The sequence below is a fragment of the Physeter macrocephalus genome, chromosome 5, assembly GCF_002837175.3.
Source record: "Physeter macrocephalus isolate SW-GA chromosome 5, ASM283717v5, whole genome shotgun sequence".
NCBI lineage: Eukaryota > Metazoa > Chordata > Mammalia > Artiodactyla > Physeteridae > Physeter > Physeter macrocephalus.
Window position 1 is genome coordinate 16,543,075 of NC_041218.1, and position 12,922 is coordinate 16,555,996.

At 41.0% G+C, this 12,922-nt stretch overlaps 1 protein-coding gene across 4 annotated transcripts in view; it reads left to right on the plus strand.

Annotated features, from left to right (window-relative positions):
• Nucleotides 1-2,489: 2,489 nt before the first annotated feature.
• The window catches only part of PTN (pleiotrophin), a 103,621-nt gene continuing 93,188 nt past the window's right edge, over nt 2,490-12,922 (plus strand). For 2 of the 4 annotated variants that reach the window (XM_007111646.4, XM_007111645.4), the window contains exon 1: nt 2,554-2,767. The gene's annotated coding sequence lies outside the window, so the exon portion shown is untranslated. Of the gene's footprint in view, nt 2,768-2,815; nt 2,899-12,922 lie in introns of those variants that run through there. The other 2 variants (XM_007111647.3, XM_024127566.3) reach the window with 2 other exon arrangements.

A 12,922-nucleotide genomic window follows, 5' to 3' on the forward strand; every position in this document is an offset into this window, starting at 1 on the left:
ACATGTTACATTTGTAGATGTTAAGATAATGTTTAAGAAGGTAGAGAAAATGGATAACTCCTTGTTTAATAGCCTGGAAATTTCACCCCTATGGAGTGAGAGTGAATATGGAGAAGTCTCTTTCAGTAAAGGGTCTGGGAAAAATAATAATAAAAAGTGATAATGTCCATTCCTCCACAATTTATACAGGTAAAATCAGATTAAAACAAACATCGCTGTATTTCATTGGGTAAATTGGATCACAAAAGGGAAACAGGCAACAGAAAGTCTGTGTGTAGAAGGAAGATATTTCCTTAGTCATTTATTTCATTTGAGGATGGTGTGTGGCAGGTGTATGGAGAGTTTGATTATGGGGATAGACTAGAGGTGTGTAAGTGAATTTCTGATGCCTCTGCTTTTGAAAAAATGGATGGATTGATTGACTGATTCAAAGCACTGCTTGTAGAGACAGCTCTTCTTCCCCACCCAGCTCCTCGATGGTACACTTGTCTACACAGCTGTCAGAGTCCCTAAGTCCCTAAGAACTACTTCCCACAAAACAATGCTTCTTATTTTGGGGTTTAGGTTGAGTTCAAAGTACATGTAAATTTTAAGAGTTATATAAGGCACTTAGGCCATCATCAAAAAATCTACAAACAATAAATGCTGGAGAAGGTGTGGAGAAAAGGGAACGCTCCTACACTGTTGGTGGGAATGTAAATTGGTGCAGCCACTATGGAGAACAGTATGGAGGTTCCTCAAAAAACTAAAAATAGAACTACTGTATGATTCTGCAATCCCACTCCTGGGCAAATGCCCAGAGAAAACCATAATCCAAAAAGATACATGCACCCCAGTGTTCATTGCAGCACTATTTACAATAGCCAGGACATGGAAGCAACCTAAATGTCCATCAACAGAGGAGTGGATAAAGAAGATGTGGTACATATATACAATGGAATATTACTCGGCAATAAAAAGGAACGAAATAGTGCCATTTGCAGAGACGTGGATAGACCTAGAGACTGTCATACAGAGTGAAGTAAGTCAGGAAGAGGAAAACAAATATGGTATACTATTGCTTATATGTGGAATCTAGAAAAATGGTACAGATGAACTTATTTGCAAAGAAGAAATAGAGACACAGATGTAGAGAACAAACTTATGGAAACCAAGCAGGGAGGGGGGTGGAATGAATTGGGAGATGGGGATTGACATATATACACTACTATGTATAAAATAGATAACTAATGAGAACCTACTATATAGCACAGGGAACTCTGCTCAATGCTCTGTGGTGACCTAAATGGGAAGGAAATCTAAAAAAGAGGGGGGTTTTATATATATATATATATATATATATATATATATAACTAATTCACTTTGCTGTGCAGCAGAAACTAACACAACATTGTAAAGCAACTATATATACTCCAATAAAAATTAATAAAAAGAGTTATATAAGGCACTTAATAGATATTTATCAAACTGAATTAAAAGGATGTTACCTCAGAGCTATAGGAAATGGCAGTATATTTTGCAACCACATTTGGGGTGGGCGCCATCAAATGATAAGCTGAAAGGAAGTAAAAGGAGCAAGACGAAGAGCAGGAAAAAAACGGATGAGCGGAGGAGAACCTCAAAATTTCCTTTTTGAGGATGTTTGGGTAAATTTGTTTTATACTTAATCATTTTTGCGCAATACTTTCATCTATATCACAGATACTCATCTATGTGTTACTTGAAAAATCCTAGGTATATTACCTTAGCTTCTTTCCTCATTCGAAGAAAAATGTAATTCCAGAAAGACACGGAAGCCCAGCCTCTGAGTTTTACAAACCTCGGAGTTCGAGCTACGTTCGTTAATCCCCTAAATTCTTGGGTGTCAAAGGCATGTCACTAAATAGGTCACTAAATGCACCAAGGAAGCCAGAAAAGGAAAGAGCCTCCTAAAGGAAAGTGGCATTTAATTGGGAACTTTCAGACATCTGTCAGTCTGTGACAAGCGCAGAAAAGTCCTTTGCACATGTGGTCACGCGCAGGTGGGATGGGACTGACAGCTGAAGTGACTGAAGCTGTGCGGCGGCGGGAGGGCGATAGGCGTGGAGACAAATGAGAGCCTGGTCTTGAAGGCTGCTTTTCCACCCTGAATATCATTTACAAAGAACCGCCGGGGGCCCAAACTGTAGTTTAAGATGGCATCAATTGTCCATTTAAGATGCGCTACTTGATAAACTGGGGTACGCACCCACCTAAAGAAGAGGTCATGCACAAAGTTTGGGAAAGAGATATTGCATCTGTCTCTGCAAAAAAACGAAACAGTGCTTCATCCTCTGGCCTCTGGGTTCAAATCCGTGTGCTGGCGCGGGTGGGGAGACACTGCCCCTGGTGAACCCTGCTTTTAATAAGTTTCCCAATCAGCTCTCGAGGGAAAGGCGCGCTCCCCCCTCGCCCAGCCCTCGTATTCTCCCTGCCAGCCCCTCTCCTCCCTCCCATTCTGCATTTCCCTTCCGTCCCCTCCCAGGCAGGGCGTGCTCCACCCCGAGGCAGGATCTGTCTGGTTCCCCGCCTTCCAGTCCGAAAATCCCGCCAAGGGAGCCGCAGAGCAGCGGAAAAGCCAAAGTGGGGAGAGGGGAAGAAAGAGACCAGTGAGTCACCCTGCGTGCCGGCGGCAGGGAGCAGGCGCGGCCGCGAGCAGCAGTGACTGGGGTACCTGGACTCCGGGCAGAAAACCTCGCCCCGACCAACAAAGGCAGCCTGAGCGCACGCGGCACGTTTGCAGCTCCGAGTAAGTGGAAGGGAATGCGCGGTTCCTCCGAGGGGTCTCCGATCGACTTCCCCTTCATCCTCCGCCACTTTTCCGGGTGCCCGCGGAAGATCGTGGTAGGAGTGGGAGAGGAGCTGCTGGTGTCTTTGCTGGTGCGGCTGCTTTCAAAACTGATTTGCTCCAGAGGCATATTTTGGGGGCGTCTGGTCAGGATGGTCAGGGTGCCCATAGCTGGGTGGAAGGAAAGAAGCTTTTGTGATGGTATTTGCTCATTTGGACTGTGTTCCTGCTTCCAGCGGAATGGAGAACACGCAGGGGCTTTGCTCTTTGTAAAACCTGAGTTAGTAGGTGTGTCTGTGGCTGGGTAGAGAAGAGAGAGAAAGTCAGGCAGCCTGAGCAAGCGGGGTTCATTTTCCCATCCTTCCCCTGCGTCCCGGATTGCCCCAGGGCTTGCCAGCTGATGCGTCTTAGCTGGCATTTCTAGGTACCAAGTGGCGGCTCGTGCCTCCCAGTGCGAGCTGACCTTGCGGGTCCCTCGCAGAGCATGCGGGCACTCCTTGTCCTGCCTGCCAGCCCAGGGATGCTTCTAGAAATGGTTACGTCCAAAGTTTAAAAGACACACCTTGAATCCCATTTCTCATTTGAATAATTTTAAGATGCCCTGTACAGAGACACTTGAACTTTTTATTTCACCCACATAAAGCTAGGGTATATTAATTACCAATCTGCTAGATTCTTAGTTTCTGAGTTGCTGTTTCTAATGAGTTAAAATATTTTAAAGAGAGGAATGTATTCAACTCCTTCCCTTCTCTACTGAACACACAGAACATAAAACTTGCTCTCTCTTCAACACACACACACACAGACACACACACACCTTTTTATTTAACACAACACGCAGGAACACCAGAACACACACTGAGTTTATCTACACTCCTGTTAACTCACCCCTACCTCTGTTAACAGCCGCTCTGTAAGTCTGGGGGATACATTGAAAAAGTAGGAGTGGCATGTGGTGGGGGGAGGTGGTGGTTGGGGAGAATGAACAGTTCGAGAGAAATCAAAGTTCCAGTCTTTTGGCATCTTTTGTTTTCATCTGGAGGGTTATTTAGGCATTTTGCTTTAACAACTTGAGAAAGGCGACCTACGGGTGTGTGTTGGAGGGAAGGGCCTGGGAGGAGATCCAGGAACTATCAAGAGGAGCTTTCGAACTAATAATATAACGAAGCAATTTCATGATCTCAGGCAAATGTGGAGTTGACGAAACAGTAAAGCCCTTTTTAGCCCCTTGATCATCTGGGGATGAACTGATATTTGAAATATTGAAAGGAAAAATGGGAGTGAAACAAAAGAGGTGTCTCCCAGCGTAGAAAATAAAGCTTCTATTTTCCATCTTCATTATGTTCCTTTCTAAGTAAATTAGGCATTCTAAAGACCAAATCATTAAAAACAATTTATAGTCCAGTTAAATTCAAAGAAAATTAGAGTGGATATTTTCTTTTTTCCTCCCTTTGGGACATGAGTTATTTTAGAGTGGCAATATTTGTACTTTCTCATTTAAGTTAGAGGATGGGCTTTTGAAAAATTATGTTGTGAAAAAAAACCTCTAATACCATTATTTTGTGCTTTAAGAAACTTTGGTGCTTTTAATTTTCTAATAGTACTCTAAATCTGTAGAAGTTGATCTTTCCTCTCCTCCTGTTCCCAGGCCTCTTTTAGGACATTTTTTTTTTATCATTTAGGGAAAGGCCTCTATAAGGAGCACCCACCTGAAGCCATACTTTAGGTGCTGTTTTCCAGATGTTTGCTTGTCGGTACAAATGTATTATATTTTCAAAGCTAGAGTGTGAGAGAAAAGAAACTACAGTTAATATGTGACTTTTTTATTATCTGACTTTTCAATGGGGTATTATATAGAATGAGGATGATAACATATATTTAAAATATTTATACTATAATATATTATGTTTATAATACATAACTTTGTGGTTTCCTAGACCTCTTTTCATGGTATTGGGTATAATAAATTGACTGATTTATTGAAAATTTCCATGTACCTATTTAGTCTTCACATATAGCAATATGTGGCAGAACCCACATTTTTTAGTGAACATTTTTGATGTTTTTACTCTAGAAAAGCTAGTGGCCTGGTTTGAATTTTCACGGAACCTGATCATTGGAAATAACTTGAGAGAAATAAGGTCCCCAAATAATTTAATCACTTTTATCAATAAAATCATCTTAGAAATTAAGTATTTGGGGTTTAAATATTTTTTTTCCTTTTGAAGATACTTTTGCTTTCTTATTTAAATGACATTCTCATGTGAATTCTGATCATATTCTTATTTGCCATGTGGTATTTTATTACTATTCAAAATTTTCTTAGGAGACTGAGTTTGGGTGGTTTGTTCGAAATGGTGTATGAGTTAATGGTGGATTGAGGGCCAGTAGTTAGAATTCAGATTATAAATTCCAGTTCTCCCAACACTTACACTTTTTAATATGGTGACATAGTGAATAGGATGGCTGTCCTTGACTTCCCTCCTAAAGGTAATACCCAAACCGAGACCACCCAGGGTGATCAGGGAGCAAGCTGGTTTACACCTGAGTGCAGGTCAGTCCCGTTTAAAGAGATGCTCATCTTTAAGCATCAGGTGAGTCAGGCCTCCCAACAGCCCTTGTTCGGATGCTGAGTGGAGCTTCTCTAAGGGTGATGAATGTTGTCTCTTTTGGCTGCAGTTTTAATGAATAATCAGAGAACTTTTGTTTCCTTTTGACACAAAACCATGTCATTGCCCTGGGGAAAAATAATATTCAGATATGGAGCTTCTCTTTACAAGCTGGTCCAGCTTTTTTCCTTCCAGAGTCAATTGGCTTGAGTGGAATTTGGGCCACAGCCTCACTTTGGAAAGTTCTCCATTCTTGATGTTTATGGCCCATTCAATTTTCCATCCACTGGGCCATTTTCCCATGCACTTCTTGCCAGTCTTGTATGTGGCATAATTGTTCACATGGCATAGGTGTCATGCGATCTTTCTAGATTGTCAAATATAACAAGCCTTTTGTTCCTCCCTATTTTAGTATTTGGTAAATGACAAGTTAAGATTTCTGTGGTTTAGAAGGATAACTATAATGTAACGTTATCAGAGGGCATTATAATTATGGTAATATTGCAGATTTGATTATGTAGATCACATTCACCACAAATCCCTATTTCTTCAAAGTCAGCAGGGAATACAGTGAATAGTTCATGCTTAAGATATTTTGAGAAATAATTTAATTTTTTCTACTGGGCTTTATTTTGGAGCCATTTCTTCATAGTAGGTTTAGATAAAGTGACATTTCAAATACAAACATCATCATAATGAGCTTCCTAAAAGCAGAGTTCTTAGATTCTGAAACTTCATAGTTAGTGAAAAAAAATCTATTGTTACATATTAATCTTGAATGAAGTAAGACATAGTAACTGACACTTGGGCTCTTAATTCTAAGAATTGTGCTTAATAAAAACCAAAACATCATTGTAAGGCACAAATAGCATTCTGTATCTCTCACCTTTTATTCCCACTTCTTCCACTTTTTATACTGAGATATGAGATGACTATCCTTCAATGAAATCACAGACATGGAGGGAACCATAGCACGTCCCCTACCTTCAGCTGTGGAATTTGGGTGAAACTGAATGAGTCTGAGATTAACGGCGCCAAGGGAGGGTTTTCCCAGGCAAATCCTCCCTCTAGGGGGCGCTCTAATTCCCCCCTCCACCCACCCTTCCGGCGACTTCAGTTCCTCCTTTCCCAGCAGCGCCAACCCTGGAAAAGCACATCGTTTACCTCTTGGAATTACTCACTTTTACCACCAGCTCCACCCCACCCAGACCATGCACCCCTAGAAGGCAGGGACTCTCTCATTCATCTCCAGAACCCTAGCATATCTAGAGTGAGACCATTGAAATGCCCAATGAATATCTGATGAATGAGTGAAAAAATAAGTAAATGACTCTGAATACCATTTTCTCTGCTCTTCCTCATGTTCCAATGACCTTGACTACCTTCTATACTCAGTCCCTCTATACATCACCTGGTACCAATTTCCTGTTTAAACCCAAGCACCCCATTCTCAACCTTGAACCTCTAGAAGAAGGCTCTCCTGTCTTTTCCTCTACCTCCTTTATTGCAAACATCATATAGGTCTGCCAGTTCTCTGGAGTGTCTTCCTAATCATATTTCACCTTGTTCATTTTAAGGCTCTCGACCTTGCATGGTCTCTGACTCACCTGCATAATGGAGAAGGAAACCTTACCTCTTCTTTGACAAACTGTGTTATTCAAAGCCTTAAGACTGAACACTTGGGACATTATTTTCATCATAACTTCATTGTGGCTATAGGCCTTTGCTTTTCAGAACTAATAACATTTATTTTCTCATCATATTTTCATAACAATTCTACTTAGGTAGGCTGAACAGGATTTTTTTTTAATTGATAAGGGTACAAATTTAAAGAGGTTAAGATGACCCCATTATTTAATACAAGAATCTTGATGATCTTAAAAGATCTTAAAATTCCTAGTTTGGATATTTTTTTCTCCTCTATAATATAATGCCATATCTTCCTCTGACTAATTAATTTTCTTTCTCAGTTGCCTCTCATGTCAAACCTAAACTCCAGTGTATGTGCAGTAAGCGGCCAAATCACCCAACGTAGTGGTTTCTTTCTTCAGTGTTTATCAGAATAACTGGAGTCATGTCTTAGCATCCAGATGCCTGGAGCCCATCCCCAGAGATTCTGATTTGAGAGGTGGAGTCAAGGAAGATGGACATGTGACAGGGCACCTGGATGCAGGTGATGTATTAGAAACATTAGCTGTAATGCTCCAATATTTGAGCTCTAAGTTTAAAGAAATCAAGGTAAACCACAGCTACGCTTCTTATTAGCTGTGTGACCATTAGCAAATATCGTGGTCTTTCTTGCTTCAATTTCCTTATCCCTAAGATGACAGCGCTAATACCTCCTAGGACTGACATGAATATTAATCTAGAAAATGAGTGTGAAGGACAGAACCCAGAGTCTGACTGCTACGGAGTATTTGATGAGGATAATGGAAATGCTGATTATGGGGATGCAGCCCTGCCCCCCCCATGAAAGTCCAGCCTTGCTTTCCCTCCCCCACTGCTTTATTTCTCATGTCCAGCTGGCGTGAGAAAACAAACAAACAGGAACCTGGGTGAGACTTTCTTCTTCTTGAAATGCTTCTGCCCTCTATAGTCTCAGACTGTTCTCTCTAAACGCAGATCCAAAACCCCTTCTGAAAAGAAACACACGGAACGTGATCGTGCTCCAGGCCCCAGGGAATTTGACATGTAAGGTCCCCAAATCAGACTGTTGACCTTGGCCTTTCCTATAGTGTCTAGGAGAGCATTTTGCATACAGGGCACTCCCAAGCCAAGGTGCAGCCATCTCATTGCTGATGTTGGTGACACCCATAGCCATGTGCTCTGGCCCTGCTGCCATCATGGAGCCGTCAGCTCAGAGGAAAGAGTTCAGGTTTGGATTCAGGAGCCTGCATTTATCTCATCGCAGTTCTGCCGGATGCTATGTCCCTGTATCTCCTGGAACCTCAGGGTTTTCATCTGTAAGGTGGTGATGGTGTCGATGATGATGGTGTTGATGATGACGGTGATGATAGATGCTTTGCCTACCTCATGGGCTGGTGGTAAAGGTAAATCGTAACAACGCACTGTTTGTAATACACTAGACATAAGCTACTGTTAATAAAATCAGTGGGGCCGGTTCTGCCTGTCTCTTTCCCCAGTACTGCTGCTTGTCATTATCATTTTCTCAGGACCCCTAGAGATTGCCTAAGACGCTGAAAGGTAAGTTTGACCAGATGAAGTGAGTAGGAGGAAAGATGTGTGACAGGTGTGAAGAAAAGGAAATCGGAGTCAGAGTGAAAAAAAAAAGTGAGTAGACAATTCTAAAAAAGGTTAAACCTAAATGGTTATGAATTGTTTTACTAAATATTATGTTATAGGGCTTCCTAAGAGTTGTAAAGGATGCATACCAAAAATTTCAATCGGTTATTCTCACTAAATTTAGGTTTTTACAATTGATTAGCAGCACTTTGTTTATACTATAGCTGTGCTTCTCACACTTCAATGTGCATATCAGTCACCTAGAGATCTTGCTAAAATGCAATTCTGATTCAGTAGCTCTCTGGTGGACTCTCAGGGTCTGCCTTTCTAACAAGCTCCCTGGCGATAGCAGCTGCTGGCCTGGGGACCTCACTTTGAGTGACCAGTCACTAGTGTTTAGTTCCATAAATTGGGAGAGCAGGCGAGAAATCAGAACTCTCTAATCATGACATGCATAGCTTGAGACACAACGAAGGTCATTGACAATAACACTTCCTACTATGTGCAAAAGCTGATCACTCCTGTATCTTCATGTGCAAGTCATATTTACAATGTTGGATTATTTATAAAAGAAATTTGCAGTCACCATCCGAATTGCTATTGACTTGACTGAGCCCCTTAAGAATACAAGGCCCTTTGTCAGGTGTGATCTCAGGCCTCTTACCGGTGCTTCTTCTGGAGCCTTCCCCTGCGAGGGTGTAAGTGAGCCAAATACTGCCGTCGGGGGCCAATTTAGTTCTTCAAAAAATATTTTCTATAAAATAATGTTGCCTCCTGGGCACAGTATATTTCTTTAGATATGGTCCAAGGTGATCAAATGAGGAAGGCTGAAGCTGCTATAGGAAAGAAAGCAGGGAGTTTATTACGTTATTTTAACTGGTGGAGGTACTTAAGTTTTGAAACAATAATATAAAGCCTTTCTTCTCATCCTCTTTTCTTGATTACAATATATAGTTAACTGTTAAATTCAATGCCTCTGGCAAAATGCAGAATCTTACATACAGCTCAATTCATTTCAAACTTGTGAAAAGTTTAATTTTAATGATGTGAAAAACAGTAAGGGTTTTTTCATTATTATGTTTGTTATTAGGAAAACACAAATATATACCTGGAGAAACACATTATTTTTCTCATTCTAGAAAAATGTCCATGCTACAAGATATTAGAATTTTTAAAGTTATGAAGAAGGAAAAAAAATGACTTATAATCCTGCTCAAAATGGACACCACTATGAACACTCTGATACACTTATAGTTTTTCTGATTTAACCTTTGAAAATAGTTGTACAAATAATTGTGTGTCCTGCTTTTTAGATCAACATAGTAATCGATGTATGCTATATATGTATAGTTTTCCACACATTAACATGTACATTTGTTTCTACTAAGTGGGCCGATTAAGATGGAAATTCAATTTATTTAGCTTGACATGAGTAAATCTGAATCATAAAAAAAGCTTAGTAAATTAATCTGATGGACTCTCATTAAAAAGTTGGAAATAGAAAAATGCAAACAAACAAACATAATCCCATGAAGCAAACAAAAAATCTTTCTCCCAGCAAAGGATGTGGTGTTTAGATGGAACAGATAATCTTGTGGACCTTAGTGTGTACAAATTAAAGGTCAAGCTGAGTAAACATTATCTTCCATTCTTAACCTTGAGGACCCTTCCAGATACACATCCAGGGGTAAAAGTCTCCCCAGGGAAGCCACAGCTGCCTGATCCCACCCAGGTCCAATCTCACCCCTTTAGCAGGTCCCAGGAGCCTGGGGAACTTCTGAGCTGCTCTGGGCTAAGAAGAGAGGGCCTAATGCACTGCACGTGAGTAAACTTGCAGGGGCAGCAAACCTCTTTGAAGCACGTCACTCCAGGGCTTGGCACCCTTTGGGGAATTATTTATTTGCTCTATTATTATTTGGAATGAATAGTGTACAGATTGGCTCTAGTTTAAAGTGTGTCAGATCAAATTTGGGTTTGTCAGCCGCACTCTTGTTTGTAGAGGAGGGGTGGAAGGCTTTTATTGTCTATGCCAGTATTGGGATTCCCACCAACTTGAGCCTGAAATGATTTCTAGCCTTTTAAAACAGTGGTTTGAGTCTGATGGTTAGGGATCACAGAGTTTGCCCTCTGATATATGATATCTGGGGATTTGAAGATGTACTTCAAGGCTGTCATAAATGAATTTGGTTTGGAGAAACAGATCAAAAGCAATTTAGCAGGAATAAGTGGGTAGAGGTGGATTTCTACCAACTTCTCTCTAACTAGATCCACATTTCCTAAAAGCAAGCTAACTGTGGGTTTCCAACATCTCATCCAGTGATGTTCTCTTGCAAAGAGGTTAAAATGAGAACAGTTAACTTCAAAGGCAGCAGAACCAAGAAGACAAAAGAAATAGAAGTGGACTTGAACTGAGACCTTAGGGAAAACATCCAAAAATCTGATAGACAGAAGCCAAGCATGAGCTTGGGGAGAGGAGCTTCAGACCTCACAGAAAACTCTACTAGATAGTGCTGAGGTTTCCTCCACTCCGGATGAACTGCTCGGCAACTCTCTTTGGGCCCTTTGGGCCCATCTGGCTCTGGTGGGGTTCATTAGGAGATTTCTCTCCAGTGGATTTGTCTTGTTTGCTTTCTAAATCTCCTAAGCTCTACATGCCTCTTAGTATAAAAATGCCAAGAAGTCATTCCAGGACAGGAGCCAGCCTGTCCCCTCCTTGTTCCTCTCAGAGGAAGTATTTGAAGGCAAAACAGAATCAGTTGTTCTAGTGAAGAGTTGCTGCCTCAAATAGGACTTGAGCAATCTTGGATGCAGGGCGGTGACTTAGACAACTTGGTCACTGGAGTCAACTCATCCATAAAGTTTACACTCTCCACCCCATTGTTTCCATTCATATCTCCCCCACTCTTACGGGGGGATCATGAAAGGAGACCAAGGAAAAGACCCAGAGGCTCCCTTTCATGGGCACAACAGGATCGCTCCAGGCCCAGGGCTTAGCCACACACACACCAGTTAGCTTCCTGGGTTAGCTTTCTACCCTGACTTCCATTTGCTGCCTCTAATGTGTAACATTAAATATCTTGTTGAAATCAGAAAAAAGTTTAGACTTGGGCATTTCTATTAAAAATTGTTTAATTTTATTTTGAAGAACAAATATTATTTCCTTGCCTCCTTCCCATCTCAAATTGACCCCTTTCCTTGTCTAACTTCCAAGTCCATACCAAGGTACAGCCAGATTTATCATCATCTATTGGAACTTGAGCAACTATTGAAAATAAGTACAGAACAGAGGAAGGTGTGAGCACTCTTCTTAAGGTGATTTTAATGTTTCTTTGGTGAGGAAGATCAGCCTAAGTATTAAGGGCTGTTTTCCTCAAAAGGGAATAGATTTCACCACTCATCTAATGTGACATGGGATTGCTTATCTCTATTCTTGGTGGAATTTAAGCAAAATCACACGTTGTCCCTTGAGAATGTTCAAATATTTGTATCTACTATGACTCCTAATGCTGCAGTGAGATTGGAGTTCCTGTGGGGAGGCCAGGAACCTCTGAATTGGCAGAGGTGAGAAATGTGACAGTTGAGTGCAGGACAGTTAGTAAGGCTTTAAGGAGCAAGTAAAAAAATTCCCTCCCAGAAGGTGGAAATGGAGAAACTATAGGACTGTGGCTTATCTGATAAATTTGACTTTTACTGAAATGAGGATGTGGACATACCCAGTGGGGAGTGCCATGTGCAATTGAGGGACATTTAAGGTACATCCTAGAAAGGATAAGACATGGAAATATTGACTGGTGTTTCCTGAAGTAAATCTGCAGATCTTATAATAGATTCCTTAAGATAGCATCTAACTGATTTTATTTCCATTTGTAGGTCTCCATATGAAGATGCTTCAATTATTAAATCATTTTGGATTGTCTACCCTTTGTATTTAAAGGAAGTCACTATATTAATCTGAGTTTCAGTGGTCCTGCATCTTCTCACTGAACCTCTCTGTTCTATACTGTACTGCTAGATAGTTGTTTCTAGTTCTTTCACGTTACCACTACCCAAATAACAAGTGGCACATAGTAGGTACTCAGTTCATGTTTATCATTGCATAGAATTAAGATAACCTTTCACCTAGTTCCTACTCAATTTCCCCTCTCTCCTGCAATCTCCACCAACCCTGGCAAGATTTAACATTAACTGGCTGCCCTAACCAAAAACTGTGATGTGAGCAATCGTTTTCTTTGGCATCTCTACCTTTTCTGCTCCGTCTTTCATA